At 35.6% G+C, this 23354-nt stretch overlaps 1 protein-coding gene and 1 long non-coding RNA gene across 30 annotated transcripts in view; one reads left to right on the top strand and one right to left on the bottom strand.

Moving 5' to 3' along the window:
* LOC147833033 (uncharacterized) overlaps positions 1 to 11919 on the top strand; it is a 219557-nt gene extending 207638 nt beyond the window's left edge. For 2 of the 3 annotated variants that reach the window (XR_015513166.1, XR_015513164.1), the window contains 2 exons: positions 1226 to 1336; positions 10768 to 11919. This is a non-coding gene — a long non-coding RNA (uncharacterized LOC147833033). Of the gene's footprint in view, positions 1 to 1225; positions 2267 to 10767 lie in introns of those variants that run through there. The other variant, XR_015513165.1, reaches the window with a different exon arrangement.
* Positions 1 to 23354, bottom strand: part of LOC147833032 (uncharacterized) — a 248845-nt gene that overhangs the window by 53095 nt on the left and 172396 nt on the right. For 13 of the 27 annotated variants that reach the window (XR_015513143.1, XR_015513127.1, XR_015513133.1 and 10 more), the window contains one exon: positions 10801 to 11114. The exons of 13 other annotated variants lie outside the window; for them this stretch is intronic. The gene's annotated coding sequence lies outside the window, so the exon portion shown is untranslated. Of the gene's footprint in view, positions 1 to 10800; positions 11115 to 13806; positions 13946 to 23354 lie in introns of those variants that run through there. One more of the 27 variants, XM_087290183.1, reaches the window with a different exon arrangement.

Raw genomic sequence — 23354 nt, 5'->3', positions numbered from 1 at the left:
TCTGGCTGCTGTTCAAGTTACAAATAGCTGGATAGAAGATGTGCTGAAGCCATGAAAAATGACATCAGAGATGGATAGACAGATGGACGTATGGATGGATGGATAAAAACGGATGAATGGATAAATAGAAATAGATGAATGTACATGGAAAAAAGAATGGATGAATGGATTGATGGATGGATGGATGGATGGATGGATGGATGGATGGATGGATGGAGAGAATGGTTAGATATAAATTAATGGATGGATTGATGGATGGGGTGGGATGGAAACAGATGAATGGATGGATGGATGGACGGAAATGGATATATGGATGAAAGCAGATGAATGGGGGATAGAAACAGATGGACGGATGGATGGATGGATGGATAGAAACAGACTGATAGAAGAAAGGATGAATGGATGGATGGAAGTTGGTGCACGGATTAAAGCAGATGGATGGGTGGATAGAAAAAGGTGGATAGATGTATGGATATACCAACACAATCTCACGTAATGTGTAACTTTTTGATTTAGTGGCTAATTCATATGAATTTGTACGATCTAATTCGTACAATTTAGTACGTTTTGCTCATCCCCCAATGACGGTTGGGGTTAGGTGCCACACCTCCTCTTTAAAATCGTACAATTTCGTACGACTGAACTCATACGAATTTGTACGAATTAGCCACTAAACTGGCAAAATGTAAAATACTCACGTTTTCTCGTGAGATCAGGCAGGATATACAGAGATGGATGAAAATAGTTGGATTGATGAAAATGGATCGATGGAAATGGATGTATGAATGGAAGCAGATGGATGGGTGGATAGGAACAGATGGATGGATGATTGGATGGAAATGAATGGATTGATTGATGGGGATGGATCAATGTAAAAAATTGATTGATGAATGAATGGATAAACAGACGGATTGACAGACAGATAGATAGATCGATCAGAAGACTAGATTACGCTTATTTATGGACAGATAAAAGCCAACGCAATGTCTAAATAAAGCATTGTGGATATGTTTATAATTGATTGGTTATCCTACAGGCTTCAAGTGCTGTGCTTTGGAGGAAGTGAATTGAATAAGTCATGCACTGAATTAAAGAGTCATTTAACTAAAATAACATTTAACCAGACATTTTTCATTAGGAATCCTGCTTCAATGCATTACCCTTGTTTAACAAAAAGGCATTTCCTCGCTCATCCGCTTTCTCTTTTTCTCTCTCTCTCTCTCAGGCTGCTGCAGAAATACTGAAAAGCATGATCGAAACAGAGACTAAATGTTTCCACCCTGAGCAATGCTCGCTTACGGCATTGCTTGACTTTTCAGCGCTTGCCTTCCCTCATGTGAGTGTTCAGCAAAGTGACATGGAATTTGATTGGTCCTTGGGGACAAGAAATGCTTCTTTGAATTCTTATCTTTTGTCCTCAGTAGTGCTTAAAATGAGCTCAAGGTTTCTTTTTTTCACCATCTTATCTGAAAAATGTTCTGTGGCTTTCTGGAACTAGAAGCGCACTTGTAAGTCACGTCGAATACAAATCCACTTTATCCTTTGAAGAAAAAAACGCCACCTGCAGCATTCCCAGGCTTAACAAAATTACCTGAAAGAAGCAGCGGCTGCACTGCTCTCGGCACCAGGACGGGGGAATACTGAGGCGAAGAATTTGAGCCTATAGAGATAACTAAGCAGATGACTCAAACATTTTTGTCTTTGATGTTCAAGTGGAATGTCAGTATTCAGGGTTCATTATTCAGATACAGTCACTCTTTTCCTAAGACTAGTGAGCTGAATACAAACAGTAGGCTGTGTTTTAAGATATTACAGTCACATTTCTAGCCTCAAGGACTTGTAAGATACATTTGTTATACAACGGAGCATGACATGTTTTTGTTCAATATAAAGTAACTTTAACTTTATCTGCTGTATAAAGTCGATATATCACTTGAATTTAAGTGTATGCTGTGTCCCAATTCACATACTATGTGTCCTAAATAGTATTCGAAAATAGAATTAGTATGTCCCAAACCATAGTATGTTAAAAAGATATATGCCAAAGGTTCCAGCAGGGTCTACTATTTCCGGTAAAAATTCAAAGTGTAGAGCCGTCTGTACGCTAACCGCTAATATTTGCCCGCAAAACACTGCGTGTTGGACTTAATTTTGATTAGAACTACAAACGCAGGTAAAAAGTGTAAATAAACTAAAAACAAGGTGGATGTGCAAGACCAAACGTCAAGTATGGAAGCTTCAGTAAAGTTGTTTGAATGACTTTTAATCATGTTTTTTTGTATTATATTTAGTTATAACTTATATAAAGATATGTTTGGACATTAACTTCTGAATGCATAAATATCCTGAGGAGATTTCTCTGCATGAAAGACTCGCGCATGGCAGATTATCCTGCTGCTGCTTCTCCAATAAGGTAGGTATTTAAATATGAAAGAAATGCAGATGATGTGTCGAGATGATTGACAGGGGGTGTAACTAAACCAGAGATTTTCAACCAGTGGTGGGCCTCAGTGATCCTACAGGTGGGCCGCTAGATAGCTTAAAATTATCTTAAATATTATACTATATTTATTTGATTTCATTGTTAAATATGTCAAATTAGAATGATAGTAGTAATAGCATTTACCAATTTCTGTGATTGAACAGGGTAATTCAGACTGCAAAAACAGCCTCACTGTTAATTACAGACATAACTGTGGCTTAAATTTCAAACCGCTGCACGTCAATTGGGACCACGTATAAAGCAAAGTCACGCAAATGTAAAGAAGGTAACGATGATTATGATAACCAGCTCACGCGTGCCTCACGTCTGCGTCTCGTACTGTTTCAAAGTTGCACAAGTGCATTAATTCACAAACTTTTGTGTGAACACACCCAATTAACGTCTTGTTACGACACAAAGCATAAGCTCTGTGATTGGTCGGCTTGGTAGCGCTGATAAGTGTGGGAGGGACCGAGAGCCGTGCGGGCCCGATGGAGCAATTGTTTACAAGTGTGGAGTCCCGTGAAGGTGCTCCGGATGTTTTGTTTTGTGTTTACCTCATGGTTAAAGTTGCTGCACGTCTGCCTGTTCCCGCCTCAAAATGGGCGAGTTTCAACCACTTGTAGAAGGAAGCGTTCAAAAAAAAAAAACCAACACCAGCAAAGAAACTCGACACAGAGGAACATAAACACCTTACTGCCAACTAGTGTTTCGGAAGTATTATTGCAGACCAACAGAAACATTGTGCAGAAGTAATGCACAGCTATGCGTGTTGCATGCACCATGCCGATCAATTGACGCAGAAGTATAAACCAGGTTATAGGTTGCTTATTCTAATGGATGTAGATCAATAGATGAATAGAAGTCTAATTGAAAGCAGCGGCAGTTTTATTGTCATCTCCTGTAGTCCTGTCAGGTTCCTTTACTGAAGAAAAGGCCCAAATACTCAGCAGTTGTAAAGAATAACTGAAGAATTCAGGAACTTTGAACCTGTCTGTGCATTTAAAAATTTAATTAATAAAATACATGTTATATTTTATATAATATTTCAAAAAAGACAAGCTGATAGAAAGGCAACAGTAACTAAAATAACTCGCTACAACCGAGGCATGCAGAAGAGCATCTATGAACGGAGAACAGGTTGAACCTTAAAGCAGATGAGCTACAGCAGCAGAAGACCACACCAAGTGCCACTACTGTTAGCTAAGAACAGGAAACTGAGGCTACAATTCACACAGGCTGATCAAAATTGGACAATAGAAGATTGGAAAAACGTTGCCTTATGATGAGTCTCGATTTCTGCTGTGACATTCAGATGGTAGGGTCAGAACTTGGTGTCAAAAACATGAAACAGTGGATCCATCCTGTCTTGTATCAACGGTCCAAGGTGCTGCTGGTGGTGTAATGGTGGAGGGAAATTTTCTTGGCACACTTTGGGCCCAGTAGTAACAATTGAGCATAGTGTCAATGCCACAGCCTACTTGAGTATTGTTACTGACCATGTCCATCCCTATATAATAACAGTGTACCCGTCTTCTGATGGCTTCTTCCAGTAGGATAACGCGCCATGTCATTAAGCGCCAATCATCTCAGACTGGTTTCTTGAACATGAGAGTGAGTTCACTGCAAATCAAATCATTGCACTCAAATGGCCTCCACAGTAAGCAGATCTCAATCCAATAGAGCACCTTTTGGATGTGGTGGAATGGGAGATTCGCATTATGGATGTGCAGCCAACAAATCTGCAGCAACTGTGTGATGTTATCATGTAAATATGGACTAAAATCTCTGAGGAATATTTCCAGGACCTTGTTGAATCTATACCAATGAAGGATTAAGGCAGTCCTAAAGGCAAAATGGAGTCCAACCTGGTACTAGTAAGGTGTACCTAATAAAGTGGCCTGTGAGTGTATATTATAGGTATGTTGTAGGCATGCTAAGAATACTTTATTTTAAATCATTCATTAAATTGTGAGGTGCACACACAAAACTGTATAGCTTTTTTTCTTTACGTTATCATGCTTTAGAATATATTTGGTATGCTGTTATAAACTAACCGCACAGTTAGGTTTATGTTTTTAGAAGTCACAATAAAAGTGAACTTTTGACTCCAGCTTATGCACCCGTTTTCTCCCAATGGCCAAAAAGTCATACGCTTCTGATAACCACATCTACAAATGACAGATTCAGCACAAAAAGCATTTTTATTATCTGTGCCATGGACTTTATGTTTGGCTCCTGAACTGAGTACGAAATAAATAAATAAAACAGACTGCTCAATGCAGATGTTCTGCCTTTGATAAACACCTTTTGATGCATAAAGAGGAAATGTCCTGAGATCATAAAAGCGTAAAATGAAGTTTCTACAAGCAGAAAGCCTGGCCATCTACTCTGGCATTATGTATCAAGGCACTCAGTAGTATTATCAGGTAAAGCGGGGAGAAAAACGGCAGGATTGGTTACACAGCTGTGAATGCAAGGCAACCCTTCTCTGATTCTGCAGGAGAACTAGCGATAAGCCCATCGGAAAGGTCAAAGTAAAGTTTAGCAATCAGTCAGAGGATGCTGGCATTTAGACAACTTGACTATCCACATTGTTTATCAGTGCGGATAAAGAGATAGCACTAATGTTGATTCAAGGCTCTGGCTAAATAAAAGTCAGCTTTTCTTACAAGACAGTCATCTCTTTTTCAGACAGGATTTTTCTTTGTCTTGCAGGTTGGGAGTTTTGTATCCATTACTCATTTCTCAGCTGTTATCAGATGACTTCAGTGTGTTCATACATGCGTTTCCAACATCCATGCAACTTGTGATAATCAAAGGAGTGTTTAGAGGGTGTAAATTGAATCTAGGTGTGGCACTGTGGGGGAAATGGAAAACAGGATATTTCAGGAATAAGGGAAATCAACTCATCTGTAACCAGTGGGAGTCATGTGGGTTTAAAATGAATGATAAAATGCTACCTGTGTTATCTCGGAAATGTGTAAACGGTGGACATGCTGTTAATGTTTTAGATTGAATTAGATATAATATGTAATGCCTTAAGGCAGGGATCACAAATCTCAGTCCTGGAGGGTCGGTGTCCCTGCAGGGTTCAGCTCCAACTTGCCTCCACACACCTGGCTGGATGTTTTAAGTATACCCAGTAAGACCTTGATTAGCTTGTTCAGGTGTGTTTGATTAGGGTTGGAGCTAAAATCTGCAGGACACCGGCCCTCCAGGAACAAGTTTGGTGACCACTGCCTTAAAGCCTTGAAGCTTGATTCATTTATCTAACAATGTTTAAAATATCAGGGGTAGAATAGTAGACTCACACTATATTTAATATAGACCAAGTGTATTTGTACAGTATAGCGCTTTTCACAATAGCTATCATTACAAAGCAGCTTTAAAAATGTGCAAATTAATACATTACAATCACAATCAGAAAGCATCAAAGTGGTGAGTGTATGACAGAATGGCAGTCAAGTATGTACACTCACTGGCCACTTTATTAGGTAATCCTTATTGGTACCCGTTTGGATCCCTTTTTGCATTCATAACTGTCTTTAACCTTTGTGGCATAGATTCAACAAGGTACTGGAAATATTCCTTAAATAGATTTTGCTCCATATTGACATGATAGCATCATGCAGTTGCTGCAGATTTGTCGGCTGCACAACTATGATGCGAATCTCCCATTCCACCACATCCAAAGGTACTCTATTGGATTGAGTTTGGCGAGTGTGGAGGCTATTTGAGTGCAGTGAACTCATTGTCATGTTCAAAAAACCAGTCTGATGATTTGCGCTTTATGACATGGTGTGTTATCCTGCTGGAAGTAGCAATCAGAAGATTGGTACACTGTGGTCATAAAGGGATGGACATGGTCAGCAACAATGTTTAGGTAGGCTGTGGCATCGACACAAAGCTCAATTGCTACTAATGTGCCCAAAGTGTGCCAAGAAAATATCCCCCACACCATTACACCACCAGTAGCAGCCTGAACTGTTGATGTAAGGCTGGATGGATCCATGCTTCATGCTTTCATGTTGTTGATGCCAAATTCAACATTTATATATGGTGACTCACACCAGTGAGCACATACCTGGAGCAGTGGGTTGCCTGGGGTACAGTTGTGGGTTTGATGCCTTGCTCAAGAGGATCATTTTAGCCATGATATTAAGGGTGGAAGAGAGTGCTGGATATTAAACTCTCCGCACCTACGATCCCTTCTAGTGCTGAGACTCGAACCTGTAGTTATACAGTACATTGCATAGTGTACTTTCAGAATAGTGATATCTGTGTATATGTACTGTACATTTTAAATTAAGTGATCTAATCAACAAAAGGATCAACCCTTATGTGTGTTGGGGATGTTTTCATCCACTCTGATAAAACTCAGAAGATTTTGAGTCTTAATTTGGCCACAGCTTTCCCTGTGTTTCAGCAAATGGAATGATTTTTGGTGACATCTTATTTTGACACATATTTGGGGAACATGCTTTGAATACACTCTGGGCAAATTTACTACCCTTTTGTTTTGCTCGTGGCTGTTTTTGCTTAATGACTTCCATTTTGACTTCCTTTTAGGAAGAGGTAAAATTTGTAATTTTTTTACAATTGATAATCAGTGTCAGATACAAATAAAAGCTTAGTTTCTGGCTTTTGTATGGAGTATAGTGTGTGAGAGTGTAACAGAGACCTTTGAGCACTTGCCTTGATATGTCTGAGAAAATCAAAATAAGCCCCTCAGCTCTCAGAACATAGTAAACATACTGTAAGTGTATTCACACATGCACACTAAAATCTGATGTTTTACTCCATAGAACTCTATGTAAAAGCCAGGACCCATTTTGCACAGGCCTATCTAAAGGGTTAATGCTGCCAATTGATGATCAACAATAAAAAAATTGCAAATTTTACATCTTCCCAACAGGGAAACAATCAAAAACGCATGATTATATGGTGTCAAGGCTTTGCTATCAAAAAAGACACTGTAATGGAAGGCAGCGGGGCAAAAACAGTCACCAACATAACAAAAGGGTAGTTAATTTGAACAATGCACCAGTGTTCATTTTGTTGACAAAAAATGTGTCATAAATTTTGTGACGGACAAGTTTCTACCACCAAAAAAACTAAATTCACGTCACGTCACGTAATTCAGCAATGTGATTTTTTTCTTACTGTAAGGATGTAATGATACTGTAGTCCTATAATCTCAGCTTATCAGGGAGTCGCATTCTACCGAAACTGCCTTATAGTGAAGTATTTTTACGTACATTTTTGCTTTAAAATTCCTCTATGTGAGCTTGTAGTGGGATTGAGGGCACATTTTTCAAGATAACACACTATCATTTGCCTTTCATATGTCATTACTCTACTTATTTACTCAGTGCAGCTGAGCACCATGTTCTGCACCACTATCTACAACAGTAAAGCTTGCTATGGACCAGTGGTCACCAAACTTGTTCCTGGAGGTCTGATGTCATGCAGATTTTAACTTCAACCTTAATCAAACACACCTGAACAAGCTAATCAAAGTCTTACTACTTGAGACATCCAGGCAGGTGTGTTGAGGCAAGATGGAGCTAAACCCTGCAGGGACACCGGCCCTCCACGACCAGGATTGGTGACCCCTGCTATAGACTGACATTGCAAAGTGGAGTTAAACTATTTTAAGCCCTTTTATACATTTAGTTGCATGAAACTGTTCAACAGACTGGTTGAAAAGACTAGTAGTTTACCACATTAAAATAAAGGTCTTGCTAAATAATTGCAAAGTGCATTTTCAGTAGTCTATTGTTCTTGCCGATACAATTTTACATATTACTCATGATATAAATAAAGTTGCATATTTAATTTTTGGTCTTCAATGGAAAAGCTATGTTCCATATTATAATCAGACTGTTTTATTTTATTTTAAGTTTGAATGTTTTGTATAAATAAATATATACAATATTTAATCAAATTACACTTAAATTAAAATAAATATATTTTAGTCGACTAAATATAGAGTAAATCTAGAGTAGAGTAGCATCTGGAAAAGGCTTGTCTGGAGAAGAAAATGTGAGCACTACCATCAGTCCTGAGTCATGCCAACAGTAAAGCATCTTGAAACTGTTCATGAGTGGGGTTGCTTCTCATCCAAGGAAGTGGGCTCACTTACAATTTTGTCCAAAAACACAGCCATGAATAAAGAATGGTACCAAAACACCCCCCAACAGAAACTTCTTCCAACAATCCAACAACAGTTTGGTAAAGAACAATGCATTTTCCAGCCGTATGGAACACCGTGCCATAAGGCAAAAGGGATATCTCAACAGATCTTAATCCCATTGAGAAATTGTGGTCAATCCTCAAGAGGCAGGTGGACAAATAAAACCCCACTAATTCTGACAAACTCCAAGAAGTGATTATAAAAGAATGGGTTGCTATCAGTCATGATTTGGCCCAGAAGTTGATTGAGAGCACACCCTGTCGAATTGCAGAATTCCTGAAAAAGAAGGACCAACACTGCAAATACTGACTCTTTGCATAAATGTCATGTGTTACGTAGCGGATGCATCACGCTACGTACATAGTGATAAAGATAACCGTCTATTTAAAGAGGTCACCAAGCCCCCTTTCCAGCTCCCCAAGCACACACACACAGGCACAAAGTTATCGAAAAGGGGTAACAGATTTAGTAAACATAAATATTTCCAGTATCAAAACAAGGGAACAAAAGGACAAAACAACAAACAAAACAAAGTAGTTACCTAATATTGGATCTCTTACCTAAACCGAAAATAAAGATCTATAAATGATCAACAATACTACCCTCCTTGACTATCCATTAAACAGGAGAAAACCTGACAACAGAAAAAGGGCTTTCCTTAAGGCTGATTTACACTTCTGCGTCAAACGCCGGCGTATGCTACGGCATTGACGCATAGCCCTTCGCCGTGGCCGTCACTGTCGTGCACCTCTCAAAAAATGTAACTACACGTCGCAACGACGCGTAGCATAAGCTCTGTGATTGGTCGGCTTGGTAGCGCTGACGAGTCTGGGCGGGACTGAGAGCCGCGCGAATGGCGCGAGCGATTGTTTACAAGTGTGGAGTAACGTGAAGGAGCTCCGGATGGAAAGTTTTGTTTTTTGTTTTTACCTCACAGTTAAAGTTGTTGCACGTCCGCCAGTTCCTGCCTCAAAATGAGCGAGTTTGAGCCACTTGTACATCCCAGAAGTGTTCAGAAAAACCAAAAAAAGCAGCGAAGAAACTCGACACAGAGGAACATTTACACCTCACTGCCAACTAGCGTTTCGGAAGTATTAATGCAGACCGGCAGAGACAGCGTGCAGAAGTATAAATGCACAGCCACGCGCGTTGCATGCGCCGTGGGTTACGCCGGTCACCTGATGCAGAAGTATAAATCAGGCTTTACATGTAACACATGTAATTGTCGATAAAAGCCTTTGAAAGGTATGAAATGCTTGTAATTATATTTCAGTATTGAAATATCACAAAAAACAACGGAAACAAAGATCTAAAAGCAGTTTAGCAGCAAACTTTGTGAAAACTAATATTTGTGTCGTTCTCAAAACCAGAAGTTTTTTTTTGCTATTTCTGCTGAGAATTTTGGTTAAAATCTGCGGAATTATTTTGGGAGTATCCAATAGAGTATCATAACTAAAACCTTAATATATTAAATAAAAAGTAATGAATTACTGAATAAAAACTGAATAAATTCAGATTTACACATTTACTCAAGTTAAAAAAAACAGAATTAATAATGGGCTAAAAATCTGCAGAATTCTGCGGAAAATCTGCAGAATTCTGCGCGCACAGATTCCGTGTGGGCCTACCTTTGAGCTTCGACTGTAGACTAAAACTAAAATGATTCAAAAGACTGAAATATGACTAAAACTAAAATAGAATTTTGGTCAATAGACTAAGACTAAAACTAAATCAAAAAGTGCTGTCAAAATCAACACTGCAATGCACAAGGGTTAACAGCAGTTTGTGCATTGTGTATTTCTTAAGACTTTATGCTGTCCACGATGTCCCTCTAGGGTTGGAATCATCTATATATATTTATTTATTTTGTATTGTGTTAAAGAAATGTTCTGAGTGCAGATCCTGTGTGGAACTGGTTGTGTGATCACAACATTTCAAGCAACAGTTTAAAATGTGTATCACGGCATACTGTTCCAACTGATTGAAAAAAAAGATACAAGGAGCATACATCGCACAGCATGTCAGTGTTTCTTTCCAAAACATATCCTCCATCTACTGATCTATCTCGTATGCTCTGTCACAACAGGAATTTAATGAGTTGTACATCGCTTAGTCTCACCGTGTGAGGAAATCTTTCCAGGACATGCTGGAGAAAATAATTAGAGGGTGAGATTGGAAAACGGCTGCTTCAGTCGCCGTCCTCGCTGTGCTGCCAGACAGAGGTTTTCTAGGGGTTGCTGCGTTCCTTTGCTCTCTCCCAGGTAAGTGCTTGTGAAAAATGAACATTGTCAGCGGTGGCAGTCATTGTCTGCTGGAATGAGAGCAGGGGGCAACTCTTGGACACTTCGGACAGCTAGCCCTCTCGGCCTTAACTTTCGATGGTTAATATCCCACTCCAGTTTCAGAGAGGTGGTCTGGGTTGCTCTTGAACACCTGAGAAAGGAATGCAATTTCAAAGACTGTCTCTTCCTTATTTCTGGGAATCATTTTCCTCTGAGAACAAAAGGTCAAAAGGAGAGTGATGCAGCTACCGGCAATACACATTTTGTATCTGGGGATCAATAATTTACTGTGTAGTCTCAGAGGAAAGTGCAGACTTAATCAAGACTCCGCCATAGCCTTTTATTCAAATAGCCGGAAGGATCTGTCGTTATTTACATCAACCTCATGGCCACTGACTCAGCGAAGTGATTTAAATGGATATAGAGAGTGAGCTGTTGAGTATGAAAACTAATGGTGTCATATCTGATGTATGTTGTTTAATGTGAATAAGACATAGCATCTTATTTCTATAACAGAAACACTCCAAACAAATCACACTTTTTTTTCACAGACTTCAACAGAGTGTAAAAATCTTGATGGTTCTTGTCTAACAAATCGGATCTTTATTTTGTATTTATATATATTTTTATATTTTGTAATTGGCTGGGCCATTCTACGGCTTGATTTTCTTTCTCTGAGAGTATTTGAGAGTTTCTTTGGCTGTGTTTTGGATTATTGTCTTGCTGAACTGTCCACCCTGGATTCATCTTCATCATCCTGATAATGTAGATGTTAGACTAAAGCCCCGATTTTTAATTTACACTGATGAAGGCCAGAGGGTTTCTTAAGAACTACTGAGAGATTTCAGCTGCTGTCTGGGCTTTCACTGCCTTTTTACACCTCCCTTTCTTCATGTGTTCAATAATTTTTTTACAATGTCAATTCATTTTAATACACATAACCTACTGAGTACACTAATTAGATTTGTTTTCTTTTCATGTGTGTGTTTCTTTGGTTGTTATCAACATCTGGAGAACATTTCAAGTCAACAACATTTTTAGAAATGTTTTCTGAGAAAGAAGGTGATGCGTTGAATATAATAATATCTTATACATAAGCAATATATATATATATATATATATATATATATATATATATATATATATATATATATATATATATATATATATATATATACACATACATATATATATATATGTGTGTGTGTGTGTGTATATATATATATATACATACATACATACATACATACATACATACTGTACATACATACACACATACACACACATACATATATATATATACATACATGCTCTTATTATTATTATGAGTAGTAGCATTTATTATATGCATATTTATATTTGTTTTAATAAAAACAAGTTTACATTTGCCCATCTGTCAGGTTTAGAAGATGTATGCATCATCATATGGGGCATAAGAATAAGACGTGTTTGGATATAACTCAGTTTTTTGACAATACTTTTTTGTTATTGTTAATTTATTAGTTTACTGGAAATTAGAACTGAATTTAGGAATAGTTTTGAAACAAATCTCTGCGCTTAACAAACAAAATTTTAAAATTAAACAGGTAGGCTAATGGATGTCTTCAGTGCAGTGACCATGTCCTTACTGCATGAAAGTAAAGGAGTAAAAAAAAAGTAAAGATAAAGAGGCTGAATGAAGAAGGCTCATTCTTTATCCTTGGACAATGATCTGTTTAACTGTTTTTGCACTAGTGAAGCGTTCAGTTTTTTCCCAAAATCCACCATGTAAATAGTAAATGCGCCATGGTGCAACGCAACAGACTCTTAAAGGGAATGGGAGATGACACTCTGATTGGTTTAAAATACATTATACTCAAAACACACCCATAACTCATTACGAGAATAAGCAGAAAACTGTTAGATAATGCACTTGGGCGTAAACCTATTTTTCCATCCTTAAAATAGCAAAAGTGGGTTTGGACCAACACAATCTCACGCAATTCGTAACTTTTTCATTTAGTGGCTAATTCGTACAAATTTGTAAGATCTAATTCATACATTTTAGTACGATTTGCTCATTCCCCAATGACAGTTGGGATTAGGGGTGGGGTTAGGTGCCACGCCTCCTTTTTAAAATCGTACAATTTCATATGACTCGTAAGAATTTGTACAAATTATCCACTAAACTGGCAAAACATAAAATACTTACGTTTTCTCGTGAGATCAGGCTGGTTTGGACAAAGCCTTAATGTGTTTGCACCATGCTCTTTAGACTTTACACTTAGATTGTTAAAATAGAGGATATTGTAAGAGTCCTCCTGAACCATTTTTTTAACCAATGTTATGTTGTGTGTGAACCACATTCATACATTTTATATGATTCCCATTCCTATAGAAATGGATGATAATGACCTTTTAGTCCTTACAATGTCATCTCACATGTCCCTGAATCAAGACATATATTTCATTTCAATTTTTTTTTCACTTGGCTGTCAGTGAAATACCATCAAGAATGTTCTACATCTAGTATTTTCCCCCAATAGCTTGCACTGTTTTTAGCACCAGGGAATACACATTGGTCTCTCAGACATATGCATTTATTTTCCATGTTCTTCTCCTTGGTTGTCCTTTTTTTTTTTTTACGTGCGAGGCATCGTTCCCATGTGACATTTTCCATCATGCTCCATTGTTAATGGAAGCTGACCTCTTCCTGCCCTGCTCTTTGCTCCTTACAATTCACTCAAACGAATCCTGGAGTTACGGGAGAACTTTTTAGGCTGAGAAATTAGTCACGTCACACATAACAGATTGCCTCTCGGCTTCCTGCACGTCTCTGAGCTGAGAAGGTGATGAATTCCTCCATTCGGGATGATGTGTGAATGTTTCCGGTGCGATCTGCCTGTGAATGTCACGATGAGACAAGAGACTCTCCTGAATAGTCCCATCTTGATTCTGTAGATCAGGTTCCATCCATTAAGGTCATTTCATTATAGCTGGATTCTAGTAAGGAGGTTGAAGTGCACTTGTAAGACTGCTCTTCTTTACATTCCATCTCTGCTCTAGTTTGTTTTATTGCTTTACAATAAGCATGACATTTTCAGCTGTCTCAGATTTTCCTCTAAGCGAACAGCTAAGGCCATAGCCAGCATCAGGACGTGGACACGCGGGGGTGTTGTTTTTAAACATGTCAGTGTTTACGAATACTGTAGATTACATCAAAAAGAACATGAGTAATCTTGACAAACTATACACCAGTATAAATCTACAACCCTCAAGCAGTGATTGTAGCTAGTTGTTTTTCAATGGAAAGCTCATAAAGAATGTGTTTGCTAAATTTGTGTAAGGAGTATATCAGAACACGCTTACTAGATATGGAGTACATACTTATTGTAAAACAAGACTCACACACATTCATTGCCATACATCGCGGCTTATTTTAATAGGTAAGGGTCCCCAGAACAACATCCCATAGAGCAGGAGCTCCCAAAGTTTTCAATTCGCAACCCTCAAAATAACAATGCCGGTGACTTCCGAACCCCAATATCCTCTGAAGTGGTTATAAATTTATAAACCTTGCACACAACATTGCACACATACAAATAGGCCCATGTCTATTCTTTTTTTTTTTTTTTTTTTCCAAGTTTCTCATCCTCCATGTTTAGTTGTGGCCTGAATTTATTTTTAATTTATGTGAGTGATGTAAAGGAAGTTTAACCAGGTGCCATTAAATCTGCTGCATCTGATGCTATTGCTATCTCTTTAATATAACAATCACCCTAGTCGTCACACGAAATCCAAAGGGTGATGGATTTTTATTTTCTTTTAATGTGAATAATAATTTGTTATTTTCTGTACGTTAATTCTACTAGTTTAATAAAATTAATTTCAATTTTGGAAATCACCAAGCGACCCTGCTCATTGTCCCACAACCCCTACTGTGAGAACCACTGCCATAAAGCACATTTAGTTCAACGACACAAAAGTGTTGAATTATGGTTGATTATTCATTCATGTCACCGTTTCTTCTAGAGCCCTATTGTTTACTGTTACCTACAAGCGAAAAAAGCGTCTTCGTAGTAAAAAAGCAACACGATTTTATAGTTTGCGATGTTCCAAACTAATTGAAACTATGACCTGAATAAAAAGTCTAATTTATAGTTACTAAAACCTAAACATAGTAAGTGTTTTGGCATGATGCATATCAGGGTTCAACGTTAAGGATTTTTCTACAGTGGTTCAGATTTGACTTGGGTAACACTTTATTTTGGTGGTCCCTATTGCGCATTTTGTTGACTAAAAGTTAAATTGTTGACTAAAAATGACTTTTCTCTTGAGTATTAGTAGACTTTGCTTAATATCTGCTGATACTGCTCCTTCAACAGACCTATTATTGACAATAAAAAACTTTGCAAGTATATGTCAATTAACCCAAACCACAAACTAACAGTCTACTTATAATCTATTGAGAAGTAGTTGGCATGTAAATGCAATGTAACTTAAATTCAACAAAAAAAAAAAAAAATGCATTAAAGGAACTTAAAAAATATGCCCATATTTTAAACAATGTGTCAAAAATAACGCCTGTGAGTCTAGAATTTAAATATTTAAAAACGTTCAAAAATTTAGCAGTAAAATATAGCAGTATAGAAAATGTGCAGGCATTTTATTGCAAAACAAAAGATGACTGACTTGCCAAACTATGCAAAACATCACTTTTTTTCGTCGTGTTGTTCGCTGCACTGGTTTTTACCAGGTTATGGAAAAAAATAACTTGCTCAACATCCAATCAAATGGTCAAAAAGTATTATGATGTATACGACCTCTCAGAGAAGGTAGCATTTAAAGGCTTGAAAGCACAAACTGGGTCACACTTTACAATAAGGTTCATTAGTTAATGTTAATTAATGCATTTACTAACATGAACAAACAATAAACAATACATCTACTACTGTATTTGTTCATGTTAGTTAACGTTAATGATGAAAATACAGTTGTTCATTGTTAATTCATGTTAACTCATGGTGCATTAACTAATGTTAACAAGCATGGACTTGGATGTTAATAATGCATTAGTAAATGTTCAATTATGATTAATAAATGCTGTACATGTGTTGTTCATGATTAGTTCATGTTAGTAAATGCATTAACTAATGAACCTTATTGTAAAGTGTTACCACAAACTGTTTCTCGATTCTAAGACTGTATTTTACTCAAAATTGACAAATAGTCACAGGCAAATTAAAATTTAGTGACAAGGCAGCACAGTAACAATTCTGTCTACTGTCCCGAGTGTCTTTCACGCTGGCCCCAGGCCATCCTTTTTATTGATATGGTATTTTATATCATATGGTATTCATTAGCCATTTCCAGCCAGTAATTTCTATTTTTCACTGATGGAGAATTTGGCCAATGAGCACATTCAACTTAATTAATCTTTATTTCTATAGCTCTTTTACCATGTAGATTGCTGTGTCAAAGCTGTAGATGTATATGTATATGTAGATGTATACTGTAGATGTTGTATTAAATTCAAACAGTGTTAGTCCAGTTATCAGAGTTAGCTCAGTTTAGTTTGGTTCAGTGTGGTTTAAATTTCACTGCTGAAAGTCCAAACACTAAAGAGCACATCCATCGATGCGCAGCTGTACAAGCACCAAACTAAGCAAGCCAGTGGCGATGGAAAAACTTCACCAATTGACAAAAGTGAAGGAAAAAAAATCTTTTGGCATGATCAGCAACACCATTGTTCGTAATTAGCATGTGCAATATCAGTATGAGACTATTAAATATTAAATTGCACTTATTTATATTTTATGTTTAGATTTCAATTGTACTGAAAATTAATTTAAGAACACTAATATTTTATGAACAATGTTAAATAAGATGTTTAAACTGTATGACAACTAATAATGTTATTTTGTGAATATACAGTTGTTTCACTTTGTTTCAAATTGAATCTTTAGCAAAGTCTAGCTCCTAGACATGGCAGCGGTGTGCTAATACATGCTAGCATGATGTTAAAACATGCTATCAATAAGTTAAATTATGCTATATACAACCTAAAACTTACTAGTAGTGTGTTTAATATTGATTGAACATAAATTCAATGTAGAAATTCATGAAAGAAACAAGTTAGCAATATGCTAATTGATGCTAGAAACATCAGTCAAATAGACTGTTAACATTAATGCTAAATTGATGTGTTTGACTAATGACAATTCACTGGGCTAAAATGGCCAATCGGTTTTTAAAAGGAGGGGCTTTGTAGAAAAGACTCAATGAGAGCAATTCTGTTTATAGCATACATTTGTTACGCGCTGTAACATCAAATAATAATGCTCTTTATCAAACAATATTTATTTTAATCTAAATCCCTAATTAATATCTAAACTCTGAATGTGCTAATAAACAAAGGTCAGCGCCATTCAGTTTTGCCCTTTTGTATGAATTTGGATGAGCACCTCAGTGCAGAGTGGAGGTAAAAATAACTGCCCTCTGTGGATACAAATAAATAAACAACAGATGTTCATGTTTCATCTGTCCCAGTGCAAATCCAAATCCATTTGTGTTCTAGGGCAGCTCAGCATTTAAATCCTCTAATATCATTAGTATCAGAGTGAGACATACGTAACATCATAGAGTAACTGAGATTTAAATATATATATATATATACTAGACGGAGCTATGATTTATTGTAGTAGTTGTTAGTCCATACACAGTGACTGTTCAGATCCAGCTGATCCAGGGCCATATGTTTAGATGGAGAGCTCAGCTGGAATGTCTACTTGATTATGATTTAATACATACAATTGGCTCTGAGAGATGAATAGTATGACAGTGTGTTGTCATGTGTTGTATCATTGCATAGACACTCCTGTAGAGGACAAAGATCAAAATACAGTGCATTGACTTTTCAATCCACCAAAAAATAAATAAATAAATAAATAAATAAATAAATAAATAAAAGCATAATCTGGTTATTTTAAGCACATGCTGCAATTTGTTAAAGTCCACATGAACTGAACGCTGCAACATTTTGTTTTTGTTTTTATTTTTCATATTGCACTGCAGTTCCTAGAGAAACAGATTATTAAATTAGAAAACAGTGGGCGTGGCTTGTTTCTTCTACTGCGAGCTGAATGGATGTAGTAAAGTAGGCATTTCATTCAGAAAGATGGCGAAAATGGTTTGGGGAGAGTTATTACAACCTAACAGACACCTCCTCCTCACCATTAGGGGCGCAAAAAGGGGGTATGCAGTATATGCGGCGCATAGGGGCGCAAATTATGCCTATTAAAAGATTCATATAATAAAAATAAATAAATATGTTTTGTTAAAAAAAATTATTTTGTGTTTTATACAAGTGTAATATTGTATTTTATTAAATAAAAAAATAATAAAAAAACGAGTTGCATTTGTTGGCACACATGTTTTAATTCAATATCCCTTCAAACTATAACATGCAGTCACACAGCTAAAGTGTTTATGTAGATGTAACTGTTTAGACTTTAACACTTTTTAATAAAATGAACTGGCAAGTGATGCAAACTTACAGTTGAGGTAAAAGTTATAGAAAAAATCTGAAAATGTTTATTTATTTATTTATTATTAATTAATTAATTAATTGATTATTTGCCAAAGTAAGAGGAATCACACAAAATGAATGTTTACGTATGTAAGTACAGACCACAATAGATTCAGAAAAATAGAAAATAATATTTGGATGAACAAATAACCCCTATATAAATATAATATATTTGCTTACGACGATTCTTAACCCTCTTTAATACTGACACATGAACAGTCAGAATATTCACATTTTTTTTAGAACTGAAATGTTTAATAATCCTTCTGTTTAGATCTGTTTTTTATGCCATATACATGTTTTTATAAATGTATTGCGTATCATGTTGATAAATCAGGCCTTTTTGTAACTTTTTTTGCTCAAAACTATTTTAATTTAGTTTTTTTTTTTATAAAACAAAACATTTCTGGCAGTTTATTTTTAACACTAAACATTTTAGTCTTTTTATTTCACTTTGAGGGGTGTAATAGCAGTCAATTGTTGTTGCAAAGACAGACCTTACACCTCGCAGATGAGAAGTGATTGCATTCTTATGTTCTTTTGGCCTTTAGGACTCCCATATCTATCATTTTGTTTGCAAAACTTAAACATGCATACCTCTCAGTAAATGTGTAGTTGCACCCCTGACCATTACTGTTTGTTGTCAAAACTTACAGTTGGAGCAGTGTGATTAAAAATGTTAGGCATGCACATTTCCTAAGATATACATAATCTGAGAATTTTACTGAACACAAAAAGAAAGTGTAATTTTAGATTTTAATTAAAGATTACAAGGGCAAATATTTCCTTTTTTCTTAATGACATGCAGATGATTTGTTCACCACAAAACTAGCAACGTGAGCTAACAATCATATGGTTAGTTTTGATTTCATGTGGGCTTTAACACCAGGAACTACCTCTAGTGTCTTATAACTACATTTCTGACTGTTCATGTCAGATTTTGGCTGCGTATGAAACCGTCTTCTACTCAGTAGGTACTGCATTTGAATTTAAACATACTACTTGGCCATTAGAAAAGTATGTTCTATACCAGGTGCCTCACACTCAATTTACCTGGGGGAGTCTGGGTGAGGCTGGGCCGCATTAGGCTTTCCACAAGAAATTAATTATATTACTAATTTTTAATCACTAATTTGTTTATTTTGTCATCTTATTTTGTGTTTAAAAAATAAAAATAAAGAGATTTGAGAAGATTGGAAATTTTCAACACAAAATAAGATGAAAACACAAACAAATTAAAAGTTATTAAGAAAATAATTAAATCAGTAATAAATAATAATAATAATAATAATAATAATGTTATATATATATATATATATATATATATATATATATATATATATATATATATATATATATATATATACATATATATATATATATATATATATATATATATTTACACATATACATATATATATATATATATATATATATATATATATATATATATATATATATATATATATATATACACACATATATACACACAAACACACACACACACACACACACACACATATATATATATATATATATATATATATATATATATATATATATATATATTTTGTCATGATCACGATTTGTCATGATTTTGTCTACCCTTGTGAATTGCATTATTTCACTCCCGTTCATGGCATCATGGGATAGAGCAGCGTACATGGGATGCACACTTCAGAATGTGTTATCTTTTTATTTCTAAAGATGTTCTGTAACTTAAATATTATTTTAATAAATATATCTAGTTATGTTCAAATGCACCAAAATATCTTACCCATATTCACTGAGAAATTAATAGAAATACTCATTTTCAAAATGGGGTGTACTCAATTATGCTGAGCACTGCAAAGATTTTTCCAAGAGACCATATCATTTTACAATTACTTTGTTAAAGATAATCATGTAATTTTGATCTCATTTGTGTTTGTTTTTAAGAAGACTTCTGCAACAAAATGAATATTTATGAAGACAAATAACTGCTGTGTAAAAGCAACTTTTGATCAATACAATTTACAGAGTAATGAATTAAATTGATTAATGAGTAACAATATTCAAAAATAAGAAATCATCTTTAGCTAAAAGCAGTGAATGAGAAACTCATGTTATAACTACAGAGGAGATTGTACTGTATATTGTATAAAAGGCCACAGCAGTGGGCATTTGGGTCTGAGTTACTCAAGATTCACCATGGCCAGTCTATTAAACCATACCCGACTTAACGGCACAAAATTGAGCTGAAACTCCACACAATGCCTGTGTCTCAAGGAGTATAATTATGTTTTTCTATTGTGCGGTCTCTCATTTAGGAAGGTAGAGGGGATGAAACATAATTATGCAGATTAGTCATTCATTATAACACGTAGCCATGTTTTGAAGACAGGTAATCAAGTGAACATGGTCATGCAGTAATGCTCATGTTGCCACTTAGAAAAGTCGAGGGTCTTAGAAATGTCGTATTTGATGGCAAACTTTCAGAAGCACTTTTTGGTGGGGGTGGCAAATTGTGAATTCAATGCAGCCAAATTGCATCATTTTAGCCTCGGTTTCCCCTCCTGAAACATTAGCAATGGCCATCCAGCCTAATGTTCTACAGGCAGACATCGATTCTAAAGCCATTTGAACATTTGGTCACATTAGAGATCCTGCATAAAGCATCTCAATTCATCAGCAGTGAGTGAAGTTAAACAGATCCATCCATCTGTGTCTGAAGCAGAAAACCAATCAAAGTCTTTCAGGAGGGAATGAGGCTGTTAGAGCAGTGGAAATACTTCAGATGCCCAGTCAGAGTCGTTATATTTCAGGTCAGCATTACTTTGCAAACAGTATAAGGGCTGAAAAGCGCACCCATTTACCTTTAGGCAATAAACTTGAGATTTGACAAGAAATGAAACCTCAAATCTTTTGACTTATGTCTGTTTGCACATTCATAAGATGCAAAGAATCTTCAAAAATGCACGTAAATGTTCTGTATATTATACTGTAAGTTCTGTTTAAAAGAGCTTTAAAGAAGGATGGATTCTGACTGGCTGTAGAATGTTATTCATGTTTTTATTTTTATTTTTTAAGCTAGGGAAAAAAAAACTTTGAAAGTAATTTCAATAAAACTGCTTTTACCAAATAGATGTAGAAAAAAAAGAAATTGTTATCGTTTAGTTCCCTCATTTAATAGCAACCCAGATATTCTATCTAAAAAAAATATTGTATGTTTGAATAGTTTGAGTGTAGATTTATTTGAATAGTTTTAGGGTTTACTTTTTATTTGTATTTACTTTTTATAAGATTTTGCCTTTATTTTGATTGGACAATAGTTAGGCCTTGTCCACACTAATACATTTTTTTGGATTAAACACATATTTTTTTCTCTCCAGTTTGGTCATCTGTCCACACTGGGGTGGCATTTTTAACCCCTTAGGAGTCTAAGGTGATTTTGGGGCTTATGAGATGTTTTGACATGCCTTGATTTTTGTGCTTATTTCAGCTACTTATTACATAGTACTGGCCAATGTGTATTTTCATTTTTAATCAGCAAAAACTGTGCTACAATAATATGTGAGGAATATTAATGTACATGCCTGCGTTTTTGTTTTGTTTTTATTTTAGAAAAAAATAAATAAATAAATATATATATATATATATATATATATATATATATACATATATACATATATATATATATATATATATATATATATATATATATATATATATATATATATACATATATATATATATATATATATATATACATATATATATATACATATATATATATATATAGATAGAAGTACACCGTTCAGCATATAGAAGTACACCATTCACAAATCTTTTAAATTCATATTTTTAATAGCAAACGATACAATATTATATTTGTGTATATACATTAGATTAGTCAGTACTGAAGTGCTTATCCAACAAAATAACTCATGATAACGGTCCAAAAACTAGTACACCCAAATTTATAAGTTAAAGAAAAATATTAAATACAAATTGAAAAAAGAAAAAATGAAGAGAAGCAAAAATCTTTAAAATTAATTTTTTTTAAATTAGTTGAAATTTTGTAGGTTGTAATTTTTTTGCAATTTTTTGCTAGAATTTATTTGTATTATCTTTCAATTTCTCAATATGTTTGATGACTAAAATATTATTTTCATAAATATATGTTTAGCATATCTGGTTTGTTTAAATGCACCAAAATACATCACTGAGAAATGGATACAAATATTCATTTTCAAAACGACCTGTACTCAATTATGCTGAGCACTGTATGTGCACTTGTACAGCATCCACAAACATAAGTATTTGATGTGTTTTATGTTGTAGAGTAAAACGTGAAAGTATCTTGAGTTTGTGTAAGCCCCGAACCTTATTTTGAATTTAAAGTGTTACATGTTGTGGCAACGCAGTGGGGCAGAAGGTAGTGCTGTCACCTCACAGCAAGAAGGTCGCTGACTCAAGCCTCGCATGTTTTTCCTTGTTTTCCCTGCATTTGCGAGGGTTTCCTCCAGGTGCTCCGGTTTCCCCCATAGTCCAAAGACATGTGGTACAGGTGAATTGGGTAGGCTAAATTGTCTGTAGTGTATGAGTGTCAATGAGTGTGTGTTGATGTTTCCCAGAGATGGGTTGCAGCTGGAAGGGCAAACGCTGCGTAAAAACCTGCTGGATAAGTTGGCGGTTCATTCTGCTGTGGCGACCCCGGAATAATAAAGGGGCTAAGCCGAAAAGAAAATGAATAAATGAATATTTTATGTTGTAGAGTAAAACGTGAAAGTATCTTGAGTTTGTGTTAGCCCCGGACCTTTTTTAAGTGATTTAACCAAAATC

The sequence above is a fragment of the Danio rerio genome, chromosome 17 (assembly GCF_052040795.2).
Source record: "Danio rerio strain M-AB ecotype USA chromosome 17, GRCz13ab, whole genome shotgun sequence".
Lineage (NCBI taxonomy): Eukaryota > Metazoa > Chordata > Actinopteri > Cypriniformes > Danionidae > Danio > Danio rerio.
The sequence above is the reverse complement of the archived record's forward strand: the minus strand, read 5'-3'. Positions and strand labels throughout refer to the sequence as shown.